Source organism: Trachinotus anak, unplaced genomic scaffold, assembly GCF_046630095.1.
Source record: "Trachinotus anak isolate AG129_WGS33_773 ecotype Australia unplaced genomic scaffold, CSIRO_AGI_Tana_v1 ptg000001l, whole genome shotgun sequence".
Taxonomy (NCBI): Eukaryota; Metazoa; Chordata; class Actinopteri; order Carangiformes; family Carangidae; genus Trachinotus; species Trachinotus anak.
In genome coordinates this window covers 15,861,642-15,876,146 of record NW_027273852.1, presented here as the reverse complement: position 1 = coordinate 15,876,146, position 14,505 = coordinate 15,861,642, and positions in this window count along the sequence as shown.

The following is a 14,505-nucleotide window of genomic DNA, read 5'->3' as shown; positions in this document are numbered from 1 at the left end:
AGAGGAGTGATGCAGCAGCTGCAGCAGAGTCCAGTATCCCTCATGCCAACATATATGGACTGTTAAAATCAGACATGAGGACACCGCAACCATGATCATAGTGGACAGTTTAATATGAACAGCAGATAACCATAACAACTACAGTGTTGATGTTGATGACATGTTACCAGTGAAGTCTTACTAATGAAACTAAGCAAAACACAGGTTAAAATGATGACAGATATGTGTATAATCAAACTTCTAGCTTGGAGTTTTCCCTCAAAGCAGCTCACTTCACCTTGGCTTAATATAACAAATTATCAGAATGTCTTTGTATATATTGATCATTTATATTTTTAACAACTTGTACTGCTTTTTTATTTAAAAGAACATACATTTTAAATTAATTTGGCCCATATAAATAAATAAAACAATTATACATGAGTTATAAAATAATGGTTCACAATGTAGAAGCTAATAACACAAAGCTGAGCAGGGTTTTCCAATGGGGAGTGAATTATTTCTCCTGGCCACTTAACAGCGATCAGTGTAAACATGTATGTACTGTAATGGTTTATTATAGCTGTAGGGTACTGCATACTTAAATTAAAACGTTGTGTTTGCATTTACACAGTACAGAAGCTTCTTCACCCACACCTTGTCGGTTAATGTATTCTCCATATTTGCACACTGTGTCAAACATTAAGTCTTTCACATGTACATGTGTAATTCACATGTGACATGAGCTGGTGCTTTTCTAATGGAGACTTCTGTCAAACAGTCACAGCATGTCAACAGTCAGACTTGACTTCACCACTGATCAACAGTTCGTCATGAGCAGGTCTGTAACCCTCCACCATGAGCGATGATTGGCTCTCACCGCCGTGGTCTAAAGTCTTTAATTAACATGTCTGTGTGACAGTGCAGCATGTGTGTATGTATGTGTATGTGTGTGTGTGTATGTGTGTGTGTGTGTGTGTGTGTGAATGTGTATGTGTGTGTGTGTGTGTGTGTGTGTGTGTGTGTGTGTGTAAGCTGGCAGAGGAGTGTGAAATTGGCTAATTAACGTGACCTCCCTTTGATCCAGGGAGAAGACACATATGACATCTGAATTGCGTCTGAGCCGGAGGGATGGGAGGATTCCTGGAAGTGTGTGTGTGTGTGTGTGTGTGTGTGTGTGTGTTCCCAAGCTTGCCACAGCTTTGAAAACTTGATTTAACCCTACATTAACCCTCAAGCTGCGAGACACAGAAAAGAACAGCAACACAGACCGACTTCTGACTGCACGTGAGTTCAGGGTTAATTCTCACTTTTATTATGTTGTTGAAACAAAACAGACCAGAAAAAGGGACACAACTCTCATCTGTGTACAATTTAAACACAGTGCACGTGTACTCTTTGGTGCCCTCAATATTTAACTGTAATTACTGCAAAAACTAGCGAGCCATGGCAGCCATCTATTTCTCCTCTACTGCCATGTTCACATGAGACACACTGAAGTGGTACAATTTGAAAGAAACCAATATTTTCAAAATGAATTTTTTTGGCAGTAAAAATCTAAAATAAATGGGATAGTGTTCGTACTCACAGCCAAACTTCAGTAGACAATAGTGTGCTCAGAGTCAAAGTGAAAACTGATTAACATTTATTGGTATCATGTCACCATAAAATGGCACAATTAATGTTTTTCAAAGGTCTAGGAGAGAGGCAACCTTGAATAAGAGGGAGGAAACAATGAATCAGCTGTTGTGTAAGTGCATAACTGCACCAGATGGAGGGAGTTAAACACAAAACAGATGGACAATGAACTGCTTCATCACACCAATATGTAAGAACCATATTCACTCCTGCAATGTGTTTCTTCCACCAAGATGTTATTGGCCCACGGAGCCTGACAGCAGTATCATCCAGAGTAAACACTGTCACCATCAGCATCATTATTATCATCTCATTTCTATTAGAGATGGTGTATTTTTTTTTTAATCCTACCACGGTCACTTAGGCAGCAATTAAGGGAAACTAATGTGCTGATTATGTCAGAGAGAAAAAAATGGAAGCACCAGCCTGTATTTTTGCTGCAGCGCAGTTTCTGAAAAAGATTCAAACTCAGTAAAGTGAATGGATGATAAGAAACTGTAAAACAAGACATTTTGTTGCTTTATCTGGTTCTTTCCCTAATGTACCCTTATTAGTAACCTGCTGGGCAAAGGTTACTGCTGTTAGCAAATGTAGTGCGTCATTCATTCAAAAGAAAAGCACTTCCTCTGAACGTAATCCACCCTGTGATTGCGATGCTACCACAATATAATTCAGGAAAACTATTTAGTAGTATACGAACATACTAGGATTTGTAGGACAAAGGGTCAATCTATGTGGTGTTTGTTAGTGTAAAGTGGGTTTTTAAAAGCTTTTCTCTCTGAAAACAGCCGCCTGCTGTGACTGAAATGATGCCTGAGTGTGGGGAGAATGAACCAGATCACTGAAGTTGTGGGTGGAACAGCTGAGCAGCTAAAGCTCACTGACGTAGCTCCCCACGCCCGAGGGGAGCTGTAGATTCAGGTGATAGTTTTCTGTAGGTTCATCACTACGAGTGGCACCTTTCACATTGTCATTTGACACACGCACTTTAGCAGGATTTGACTGTGTGTCACACGTATGTAGAGCCATATCAGTGGCAGGAGACGCAGCCAAATAATGTGAGCTACAAGGATGGAAAATAAAGCAGCTTTGAGGAACTGAGGAGCAAAATAAAACTCCGTGTCAACTATGGATGCACAAAACTAGCCACCCACTAGTCGTCTATGTTTGTGTCTAAATATCTGTCTTAATTCCCTTTTGTTTTTATTTCCAGAGTTTCTTTTGTTTTTTTTTATCATGTTTAAGGCACTTTTGAACTGCACCAAACTCTTTGAAAATTGTTGTATAAATTAAGCTTCGCTGATTGATTGACTGATTGATTAACTACTCATCATATTACTTTTATATGTGCATTTTCTGGCACATACATAATACAGTTTTATTTAATCTTACTATAAAATAGTGGGTTGTAGTTTTGCATTTGGATTTTTTAAATGTTTTTAAGCTCAAGTTTTGTCACAGTTCACAGCTTCCTGTCCTCAGTCTGTCCTAACACTGGGCTGCTCTGCTCCTCTACTTTTCATTTTTTTTTGTTGACTGTTGGTTCTCTTCATCTGTTTTACAGCTGCTCACATTTCTTTCATCTACTCTACCGTCACCCTCTCTGTGATCTGTCCTTCCCCTCACCATCCACATCTCAATCTGTCCATCCCCATCCCATCTCTCTGTCTCTGTCACATCAGGTCTTTTCTGCAGTCTCTCAATGTCTCTATCTGGTTTCTTCACCTGCGACTCTGTCACACAGAGTTCTCTGCTCTTTCTGTCTCGTTTCTTTTTCTGTTTATCTCCCCTGTTTTCTCCCCTTTCCACCTCCTCCTTTTCTCCCTTCCACCTTTCGTCCCTCCCCCTCCTCCTCCTCCTCCCCCGTCTCTCTCTCTGTTCCCCTCCATCACCTCCTGGGTAATGACAGGGGGACAGGTGGAGACCAGACCATCGCTACCACCAGTCTATGCGTGTGTGTGTGTGTGTGTGTGTGTGTGTGTGTGTGTGTGTGTGTGTGTGTTTGTCTAGCTAATCATGTGTGGCTGAGTGCACTCAACAACAACAACACCCCATCACCAGACAGACAGGCTGGCCGGCAGGGACCCCTGTCCACCATCTGTGTGTGTGAGTGTGTGTGTGTGTGTGTAAATGACACGGAGAAACACACACATAAACACACACATACACACATACACACATATGTATTCCCTTCTACGTAGCACATATGGGGCTCAGCACCAAAACAAGTCACCTGCTATTCCAGTCACACACACACACACACACACAATGAACAGAACAGGATAAGGATCAGAGGGCTGTGGGACTGTCAGTACTGATTATGCATCACTTTTTTGTGTGTCTCTGCTTTATGTAACACTGCCACCACAAATATTTATAGATATTTTCTTATGTGTGACATCATAAAAAACATGATAAATTTATGAACGCCGTTGCTTAACCCCAATTTACACCATAGCATAAACTAATTAGCTGTTTGATTTGTTTAGTGCTCACTAGTGAAACCGCCATTATTGAGTGAAAATATTCAACCTGAACCCAGACTCAAGGACAGTGAAAGCGTTAATGTGGATGGGGCCTCATCAGATGAGTAAAGGTATCCTGTGTGGATCAGTGTGTTCACATGCACTTAAGTAACCGGGTTACAATCAGCTTTCTCTGCTAAGTGGATTTCTTAAAGCTCAAGAAAACGGGTTTCTGTAATCAGGGTAGTAGATTAGAGAAACTTGATTTCTCCAGCGACATTTCTCCTGGAGAACATCAGTTTCTCTGCCATGTGAGTGGCTAGCCAGGTTTCTAATCTGCTTTGTACAAGTGCGCAAAAGATTTTAGGCAGTGAAAGTAACAGTGGATTCACTGGAAGAAAGGTGAGATGATTACAATGTGATTTCATGTTATTTAGTTCTATCCAAAGTCAAAGTAAAGCTGAAACCAAAGGAAAGTAGCCTCTATAAGTCAATTCAATTTCATCATGTATTCATCATAAATCACAAAGTCGCCTTAAGGCACTTTACAATCTGTAAAGCATAACAATACTCTACACATCCTCAGACCCTCGTTTTAGAAAAACTTTACACATGGGGAAAAGCTCAGGAAGAGCAACAGAACACAGACATATAATAGATGTCATGTGTACAGAACAGACCTCATGAGTCCAAATAACCTGGTTTCTACCACTGAATGTTTGACGGCTTGTCAAATTCAGACCCATTCATGCTGTGTGGAAGAGCTCCACTCTCTCTGACCACTGACTGTGCCATCAGTCTGATCACACACACACACACACACACACACACACACACACATGCACACACACACGCACACACACACACACACATACAAAATAAATAAAGAAATATTTAAAATGAAGCATTACAGTTACAATAAGAAATGTGATTACTGAAGTGCTGCATGTACACAGATATATAGCAGCAGGTTTCTACAGTGCATGCATGTAAACATGTGATCTGATTACCTACTTAACCTGGTTTCACAGAGTAACCTGGTTATGTAAGTACAGTGCACTGAATATGGAAATTAGGCTGCATTCAGACATTTGTCCTGCATTAAAACAAAATGGGCCTGCGCTGCTGGGGATCTGTTGTTTCAGTGAAATAAGATCTGTGCTGTTCCGCTGGAGGAATGAGCTTGCATGTGTGTGATTAGCCACTGCAGTGCCTTGCTGGATGAAGTATCACTTTTGCTACATGTCCACATGTTTTCAAGCCTCTAAAACAGAGACTTTTGGAAATGTTGCTCACAGCGTTTTAGTTTGAAAACACCAGGGTCATATATTAGTCAGGAGGAAACTGAGACTTGACGCAGACACCCATTCGCTCCCTGATCGCGACCCTTATCTGGACAAAAAGCCTCAACCACCAGTGGTGAATGAATAACTAATCATCAGTGTTACTGATGTTGTGCTGCAGATACATTTTCATTTTATAGTCCCAAGTAATCTCTGGTCTTACTTTTCACCGTTGCTGTTCCTTGTTCGTGGTGTTTTCTGCAACTAAGCAACCAGCTGCGGAGTAGACAATCTGCTTCCTGTTTACACTGACACACACATGACCAGTGTACATGAATGATCATGTGATATGTGTTTTCAGGTGTGTTAGTACGAACAGAGATTATTTCTGATATGGAGCTAAAAGCTCATGTGGACAGAGATTTTTTTTTTAACAGCCCTGTTTTAAAATGAAAATGTGCCTCAGGCTTTGCTCCAGATTTTAAAATTGGCTGCAGGGATTTTCTCCCATTGAACCACCACAGCAGGTGCCCAGCCCACCACTGATGTTGGGTATGAGGCCCATCTCACTGCAGTGCTGCGGTTCATCCCAAAGGTGTGGAGGTCAGTTCTCTGTGCAGGCCAAACTGGGAAACAGTTGGAACGACTTTATCATTTGCCACTTCTTTTATTTTGTGCTTATTGTTCAGCAACTGTTACTATGGCAACCAGAGTCCAGACCCCGCTGAGTTTGGTTCTGTTCCATTGAAATGAAATAGAAGCACTTTATGAAAATTTTATTTTTCACTTTACTTTTCTTCTGAGGGGAGGAAGGCAGACGAGAAAGAAAAGGTAATCGATCTGTTGCCTTCACACAACAATGGAGATACAGGAGAAAAGTGGTCTGACAGGAAGATGAGTAATAGCTCTGCATGTTGTCACGCTGCTTTGATGACCTGCTTCAACGTATTTTTCCAGACCAGTAACAACCACACTGGCATCAGTGAGCAGGTGCAGAGCAGGTGCATGACACCTGCCACCACCACCTGAACATCAGAACTGCTGTCACATATGAAATGACATGTTTCTCCCAGAGTGGCGTCCTAAAGGTTGGAGAGGTGAAAGTGCATTTGAGCAGCACATTGCACGAGTAGAGGGGGAGAGGCTCAGTGGACAACAGATCAGACTGTTGTTGTACTGGTCCAGGAAGACTATTTTCCTTTGTGTGTGTGTGTGTGTGTGTGTGTGTGTGTGTGTGTGTGTGTGTGTGTGTGTGTGTGTCTGTGTGTGTGTGTGTGTGTGTGTGTTTCATCACCTGGGACTGTCAGAACAATAGGGTCTGATCTTTTGAAGCTCATTAGTCTCATTATACAGTTAGTTTTATTTCCTCTACATATTCTCACTGTTTAATTCATGGCTGATGTTGGAAAGTGGCAGTTAGCAAAAAATCACTGCCTTGAAATTATAATATAATCATATGAATATAATATCATATAATATCACATAATATCATATCATATAATATAATATCATATCATATCATATCATATCATATAATCCACATTTGTCTGACATCTATAGTTACAATAGTTATGAAGCATATAAAAATGTATAAAGAAAAAACATAAACCAACCAACAAAAGGTAATTCTGCGTTGACAGCATTGTTACTTTTACTTAAAGTGGTTTTCCAGTAATTTAGTATTCAAAACCCACAATGCACCAATTTATAGAAAAGGGAATAGTCACAATTTGTGCAGCAGTGCCTCAAATATCCTAACATTTAGTGCTTAGCAACATGACAAGTAAACTGATCTTCCTATGTGATATTCAGTGGAGCGTCAAGTAAAGGAGCTGAAAAAATGAATCTTCTAGCAGCCATAAGAAGTGTGACTGTCGTGTAATAAATGGTTTATATAAATGGTTTATAACACACTTGTAAGGTAGTAAACAGATATAAGTGTAAGGCCTTAGTCAACAGCTATATTGGAAAGTACTGACAAATGATGTGATGCTGCTGATAGTGGCGTCACATCAGGAAACATCTTTGTGTCTTTGTGTCTTTCTGAAGGGCAGTTCCAAATGACATCTTCAGAGGGCTTGTTTGAATACTTCTTCAGCCATTGTACAGCAGCAATTAGCCACATATTAATGACACTGCTGGATTGCAGTGTAACGTCCTGAAATCCTGAAACGTCTTTCTGATTTGGAGGCACCACTGCAACAAGCCAAGAATGATGATGATGACGGTGTGTGTGTGTGTGTGTGTGTGTATGTGGCTCCTATTGCTTCTTGCCACAGCACATCAGCAGGAGCTGTCAGATCAGCATCAGGCCTTGCCAGTCAGATTAAGGATGTTACAGCAGCAGCATCCTGTCCAGCAGCCGAGCGGCTGCAGATAGATTACACCCTCTCTGTGTTTATCTCTCCTCTGTCTCTGCCTCAGTCTCTGTCTCTCTGTCTTCCGTGCCTCTACAGGACACCGCTGCTCTGTCGGCTCAGGTCCCAGGGTCGAATGGACGTGAACTGAGCTGAGAGGTGAGGGGACAGGTGGCACAGCGCCACAGTTTCGCCAGTGAATCATAGGTAACGAGAAGTCCCATTGCACTATGAACTAAATGAATAACTCTGTACCAGCTGGAGCACGAGTGGAGGAAACAGGAAGAGTGAAGAGGAATTTGAGGCTGTGTGAAGGTACATTTTGAAAAGTGTATTTCGCAGGTTTATTACCAGTCATAAAATCATGTTAATGCCTCATTTAGTTGAGATTAATTAACCACTTACTCTGTGCCAGACACACTAATGGCTCCATCTTCCTTCCAAAATTGTTGGAACCCACATTAAAATTTCCAAACACACCAAATATATCAGGCTGAATGTTGGGGAAATGAGTCATTTATGTGTGTGTGTGTGTGTGTGTATCTTCTATAGTTGCACATGTGCGCAAGTACACCCCAGTCTCTTCCGAAATCCCGTTTCATGTCTTTGCTGGTATCTTTAATTAATATCACTACCGTATATTAAATGCCCCATGAAATGATTTTTTAATTCCTTTTTTAATACTTCAACATTTTGGGAAACATGCTTATTCTCTCTTTTTTTTTTTGTTTGTTTTTTTTTTTTGCTAAGAGATGAGAGACACTGTAACAAAGGTAACAGTGCTGCCTCACCAGCACTAAGCTGATGATGAACTCACTAATTAACATGTCATATTAAAGCAAAGTGTAAAAATTACAATTCACCTTATTACAGGTGTTTATATGTTCACACCTAATGCACAATTACATTATCATTACATTTTTTGGAATAATTTTCCTTAAAAGATACATCAGTACTTTGTAGCCTGAAATGTCTCCCAGTTCTGTACTGTCCTTTGTTTATTTTCATGGCAGGAGACGCAAGGAGTATATTTAATACATCCCATAAGCAGGGAGACCTATTTATACCACAAACCCACTGCTAAACCTCACTGTGGTATCAGTTTGTAAGGCTCCAGTGTGTAACATAAAACTGTTGTGATTCTTGAAGCTCCATCGTGAAGACACATGATATTTGTGCCAGTCTGAGAGAGCGAGCACAGGGCTGAAAACTGTGCACAGTTACAGCACAGAGGGTTTTACTGAGCGTGACACGACCCTGTGAAGGTCACTCATCCATGTAAACAATATGGCATCTATGAACAAACACACACTGACAAACACACACGGCACAGGACAGTGAGACAGAGACACACGGGGATAGCAGAGGGATATCAGAGTATCAGATATAAACGTGGATAAATCCATAAAATTGCTGTGAAATATGAGATGCATATATGACCAAAGAGAAGCAGTTGATGGTCAAAAACACATACTGAAATCTGAGGGACAAACACATACACATAGACACACGCAGCTTGTAAACAATGATCAACACCCATATTTTATTGATAGCTGATTTGATAAGTGATTTTTTTTTGGCCCCTTGGGGACAGTGGAAATAAGTAAATGAAATTTAATCACAAAATTAACTGATTTACATATTAGTTATATTTTTTCTTTTTTTTTTTTCTTTTTATTTTTGGTATCATTTTGTGATGTTTGAATTGTTTCAAATGTATTATAAACAACTGCTGCCAGTGCTGCTGCAGTATAGCTTTGAAAGGTCTTCCCTGGTGGCTCGCTCTTTCATTCTCTGTAAAATAGCTTTTTGTAGAAAACACACAAACCTGGAACAAATGACTCTATGTGGTGTTAAAATGACAAGATTTTTTGAGATTGTAAAAATATTAGTAGACGTGTAGGTAGAAACATGCACTCTAGGTGGAAACAATGTCACTGTTTTCACACATTGTCAGAAGGAAAGGAGGAAATGAGCTGTGTTTGTAGAAGCTAAGCAAATTAGCTCTGGAAATTTTCTAGTTAAAAACTCAACCTGAGATCTAATATAGTGAACTAAGGTTGTTTTGGCTACCATATTAGCCAAACGTTGAGTGTTTGTGTTCACCTGATGAATATAAACCCAATATTCACTCTCTTTTTCCCTTTGCTTTGGTCTCCACCAACTCCTGAGAAAAATATTGAGCTCTTTGAATGTTCCATATTCTTCCTCAGCAAGCTGCTAACTTTGTCAGCGATTTTGTGCTTGGCAGTGGGTTTATCCAAGTTTGTTAATGAAAACAGCTGCCTGCTGCTCCTGGAGCTAAAAGAGGCTAAAAAGCTTCGTAGAGTTGCAGAGATGAAGGTAATTCTCTGTGGTTTTGTCACTGTAAATGACCCCTTTCACTTTACACATTTGATTTGTTAATGTAGAGCTTAAATGTGTAAAATCAGTCACACTGCCCTTTAATGTTACTGGCTTGGGAACGTATTGTCAGTGAATGAGTGTCCTCATAAGTATATAAGTCCAAATGTGTGTGTGCAGGCTGTGAAAGGTGTCCCAGCCGCCATCCATGCTCCTCCACTGGGTCCATGAATAATGCAGAATTCACATTTTCATACCACTTCCTCTTCCCTCCCTCCATCCCTCTTTTCTCCTCCCCCTCCTCCACCCCTTGTACCGTAGTAAAAATAGAACCATAGACCTGCAAGCTTTCGCTCTGGTGTTTATACCATCATGACCCTCCCCACTGCTCTCTCTCTCCTGACAGTAGGGTTATTAGTCTCATTCATCTCAGCCTGTTCTCACTATCCTCCACGGAAACTGGGGAGCAGAAACAAGAGAGGAGGTTGTCGGGCCAGACTGGGAGCAGGGAGAAGGTCCTCAGGTAGCATATAGATGCTTCATCTCCATATTTTTATTATGTGCCTCATAAAAATAGCCTTGCTCAGGCCTCCGCCGCTTGCCTCCCCTCGTCTCCCACTCCTCCTCTGCAAGCACTCAGTCTCTGCTCAGGGGAAATGAGGAGCTGCTCTGCCCAGACATTAAATGTAGAAACTAGGATGCACAGACAGAAAAATGAGATGCCGGCTTCTTCTTGTGGATCCAAAGCAGTGATAAAGTTCCCCGTTGGTACATGAATGTAGTCATCAGGGAAGTGAGATATGGAAAACCAATGTAAACTCATTTTCTCTGGATTTTTGTTTAGTAAATGGAGTGTGCCCGACTTACTGTCACATAGATATTAGTCAGGTTAATTTATAACACACTTCATGGTAAGCAATATTAAACAGGTTAAAGGATTGAGGTGATTTTTCTCTCCTTTTTTGTAAATGGGTTTTACTGTCTCTGCTCAAAACCTCTGGCACGTCTGGCACATTCATATAATAATGAAGTCAATTAATGTGCACTGTCCCAGATAAATAAATCAACATTAGCATGCCTGGCTAACTATACAAAAGTAACCTAACATTACTTCCAAAGCCAAGAGTTAGCATACTGTTAGCATAGTGTTAAATATGTCAGGGGTGCTGATCCTGGCTGTGGCCATGGCTGTGCATTGGAATGACTGTGGCTCTGTTTTCTGAAGTGCAACATGCATGCAGCGTTTGTTTGTGTGCAATGACTTGACATGATTGCGCTGGCTGAGTGTTGTATTGAACTGTATTCCCCAGCTCCTGTGGTGTATTGGTAACACATTTGTCATATCTGATAAAAGCACAGGTTCAAATCCTGTGTGGCTTAACAATGCGTTCTTGGCGGGTGTGAACAGGAGCCACAGTTCTGTAGTCATATTCATAACACCACAGGTACAACCATAAATGCAGCTGTAGTTAACCATTTCCACAGCCACAGCTTCACCCAGACAGAGCAGCTCCAGTGGCGCTCCATCCGTCCATCCATCCCATTCTCGTGAACGCGATATCTCAGTAACGCCTTGAGGGAACTTCTTCAACATTAATTTGGACTCAAGAATGAACTGATTAGAATTTGGTGGTCAAAGGTCAAAGGTCAAGCTCACTGTGACCTCTCAAAACACAGTTTTTGGCCATAACTCACATACTACTACAACTCATATACTAATTATGATACAATTTAACTCAAATGTCCATCAGGATAAAATGAAGTGATGACATTTTATATCCAAATGGTCAAAGGTCAGCTTCACTGTGACATCATAATGTTCTGCAAAAACACTTCTGGCCATTATCTAACGTTGTAACACAAGAAGTGGAGGCTGTGACCATATTTCCTGCAGCTTGGCTGGTTGGCAGAGTTATACAACCAAAGGTAATTACAGTTTTTTAGAAAATATGAATATAAAGCCTTAATTGTTTGTGTTGTTTGTCCAAGGAACTCTGTGTATAAAAGAGTAAACAGCCATACTGAATGTGAGACAATCACAGTCTCACATTATTTTTTTAATAATAATCTGCACTAGCTATTATAATCAGCTACCCTGTAACACAAGCACATTGCCTCCTTCATTTCCATGTCTTCAGGCAAACATCATGAACATTGTATCAGCACTGGTAACATTAACTAAGGGGAACAGTCTTTAGCAAAGGGGGGGTCATTGGGAATATTTTTCCATTTATTCACAAATTAAATTCATATTTGATGCTTCTATCTTCAACTCGTAAATCTCGTCCATGGATCATTTACTACAAATTTCTGAATTTACTTAAGATCTGATATCATAAATGATGAGCTATTTATACAGCGAATGGGATATAACAGCTTTTACGCAGCAGGGAACATCAGTCTAGTTAGTGAACAGTCACAGCAGATTTTAAAGGAGACAAAGTGGAAACTGATAAAATAAGGACACACTCCACTGATTAAGGTCTTGCTTCTTCTTGTGTCGCCTCCTCCTCCACTCTTTTAAAGGTCACAGTGGAAACAAGGAAGAGATAGATGAAGCAGACGAAACGAGTCCACTGGAACATCTTCCTGTGCTCATAACGAAGAGGTGTTTGACGCAAGGCTCCGCCGAAAGAGTGAACGCCAGACTGCGACTTCAGGTATGTTGGTACGAGTCTAGCTGAGTGTGTTTGTGTGTTGTCTGCGGGTCTGCCACTGTTTGAGCCCATGAATCAGTTTGTAAGAGAGAGAGAGAGAGAGAGAGAGAGAGAGTGATGGTAATTTTTGAGCCCAAATTTCACAGTTTGGTACATTTCAAGGTGACAACATTTTAAAAAGATGTACAACATGTCATATATGATCTTGTGTGGTTTGTTCGGGTATCACTGGGTAGTAGTTATCATTAATGGTCATGAAATGACCCACTCTCTACTCGGTGTGCCTCCTCACTGAGGCTCACTTTTATCATATTTCATCATCTATTCATTCATTCATTCATTAGCCATACGGCTTATCCTTTAAGGGTCACAGGGCAGCTGGAAACAATCCCAGCTGACATTGCGCAAAGGTGGGGCACTCCCTGGACAGGTCACCAGTCTATCACAGGGCTTTTATGATATTTATTTTATGATATTGTGGTGTATTTGTTTTCATTTTCCAGGGAACAGTCTTGGCTCTTATTCTGTCCCAGTTTTGAGTCTGTTGCAAAAATGCTCAAACTCCTCAAATTGTCACTAACCTTGGTTTTCCAACGTTTTTGTCTAGTGATGTTTATTTCAACACCACAACAGCAAATAATATCGCAGTCACAGGAGTATAAGAACAAATAACACTGGCCATACCTGCACGGCTGTGAAAACAGTCTGTGTGACATGAATTTAATCAGCTGCTCATGTCCACACGTGTCTGCAGGCTACAAGTATGCCTCAGGGCTGTCACTCAACTGACATGTCATTTGTTGAACTGACTGTTATTCAAATGCTGCCCACATAGTCGTATCCTGAACTAAACTGTTGTTCAGTGTGTTCACTCACTCACCTGTCTCACTGCTGAACAGGTGAGTTTGTCGTGAATTTGTTGTCATAAAGAGACTGTCAGGCAGTTGCCTTTTTAAGAGGCAGCAAACAGACAAGCATCCATGGTGCTGAATGCAAAAATGCTTCCACCACTTGGCTTCATAATTACCTGTCCAGCATGACTCATTAGTTTACTCCATTATCCAGCAATGAAGAGAGCAACAGCAGCCTAGTTTATTGTTAGGGCAACAGGGTGTGCAGTAGATCAGAGTGACCATGCATTTAATGAACAAAACCCCCTGGAGAACAAAGCATGGCCTGTTGTGTTTTTACACAGTGAAATTTTTTTTTCTTGCATTCAAACAATAGTTTAAAGTCAAATGTATATACATGGAGTGTGTTTTGTATTTCTGCAGACCTAGGTGCATGACCCCTGTCTGTGCTACAGTTTGTGTCTGCTTCAAGTGTATCAAGGCCCCAGAAAGATGTGGATATGCGTTGGTGAAAGTCTGATCTGTACTTTGCGACAGACATCTGACAAATTTCCAGCTTGTTCTTCAAACATATAACAAAACCATTTAAATAGATTCTTAAAAAGAGCTGATGAGTTTATTTGCTTTAACTTTCTATGATGTTTTTTTTTTTGTTTGTTTGTTTATAATTACAGTGATTACTGATTTCATTTCAAGCAGTTCTCACCAGAATGTATGTGCAGGTCTGAGAGTTGCTTCTATTGTTTGTCCAGGGAAGATTGAAGGCAAACCTGTTTATTTTTGTCCTTTCTGTTTATAACTTTTAACTTGTGGTAGCTTTACTATCAGTTCGTAAATTAGAGAACAAGAGCTACAATCTGATAGTAGCTTTACTATCAGGCTTTTATAATGCTGTTGGATGATACTGTACGGCTTGGCTGGCTCCTCTGTCA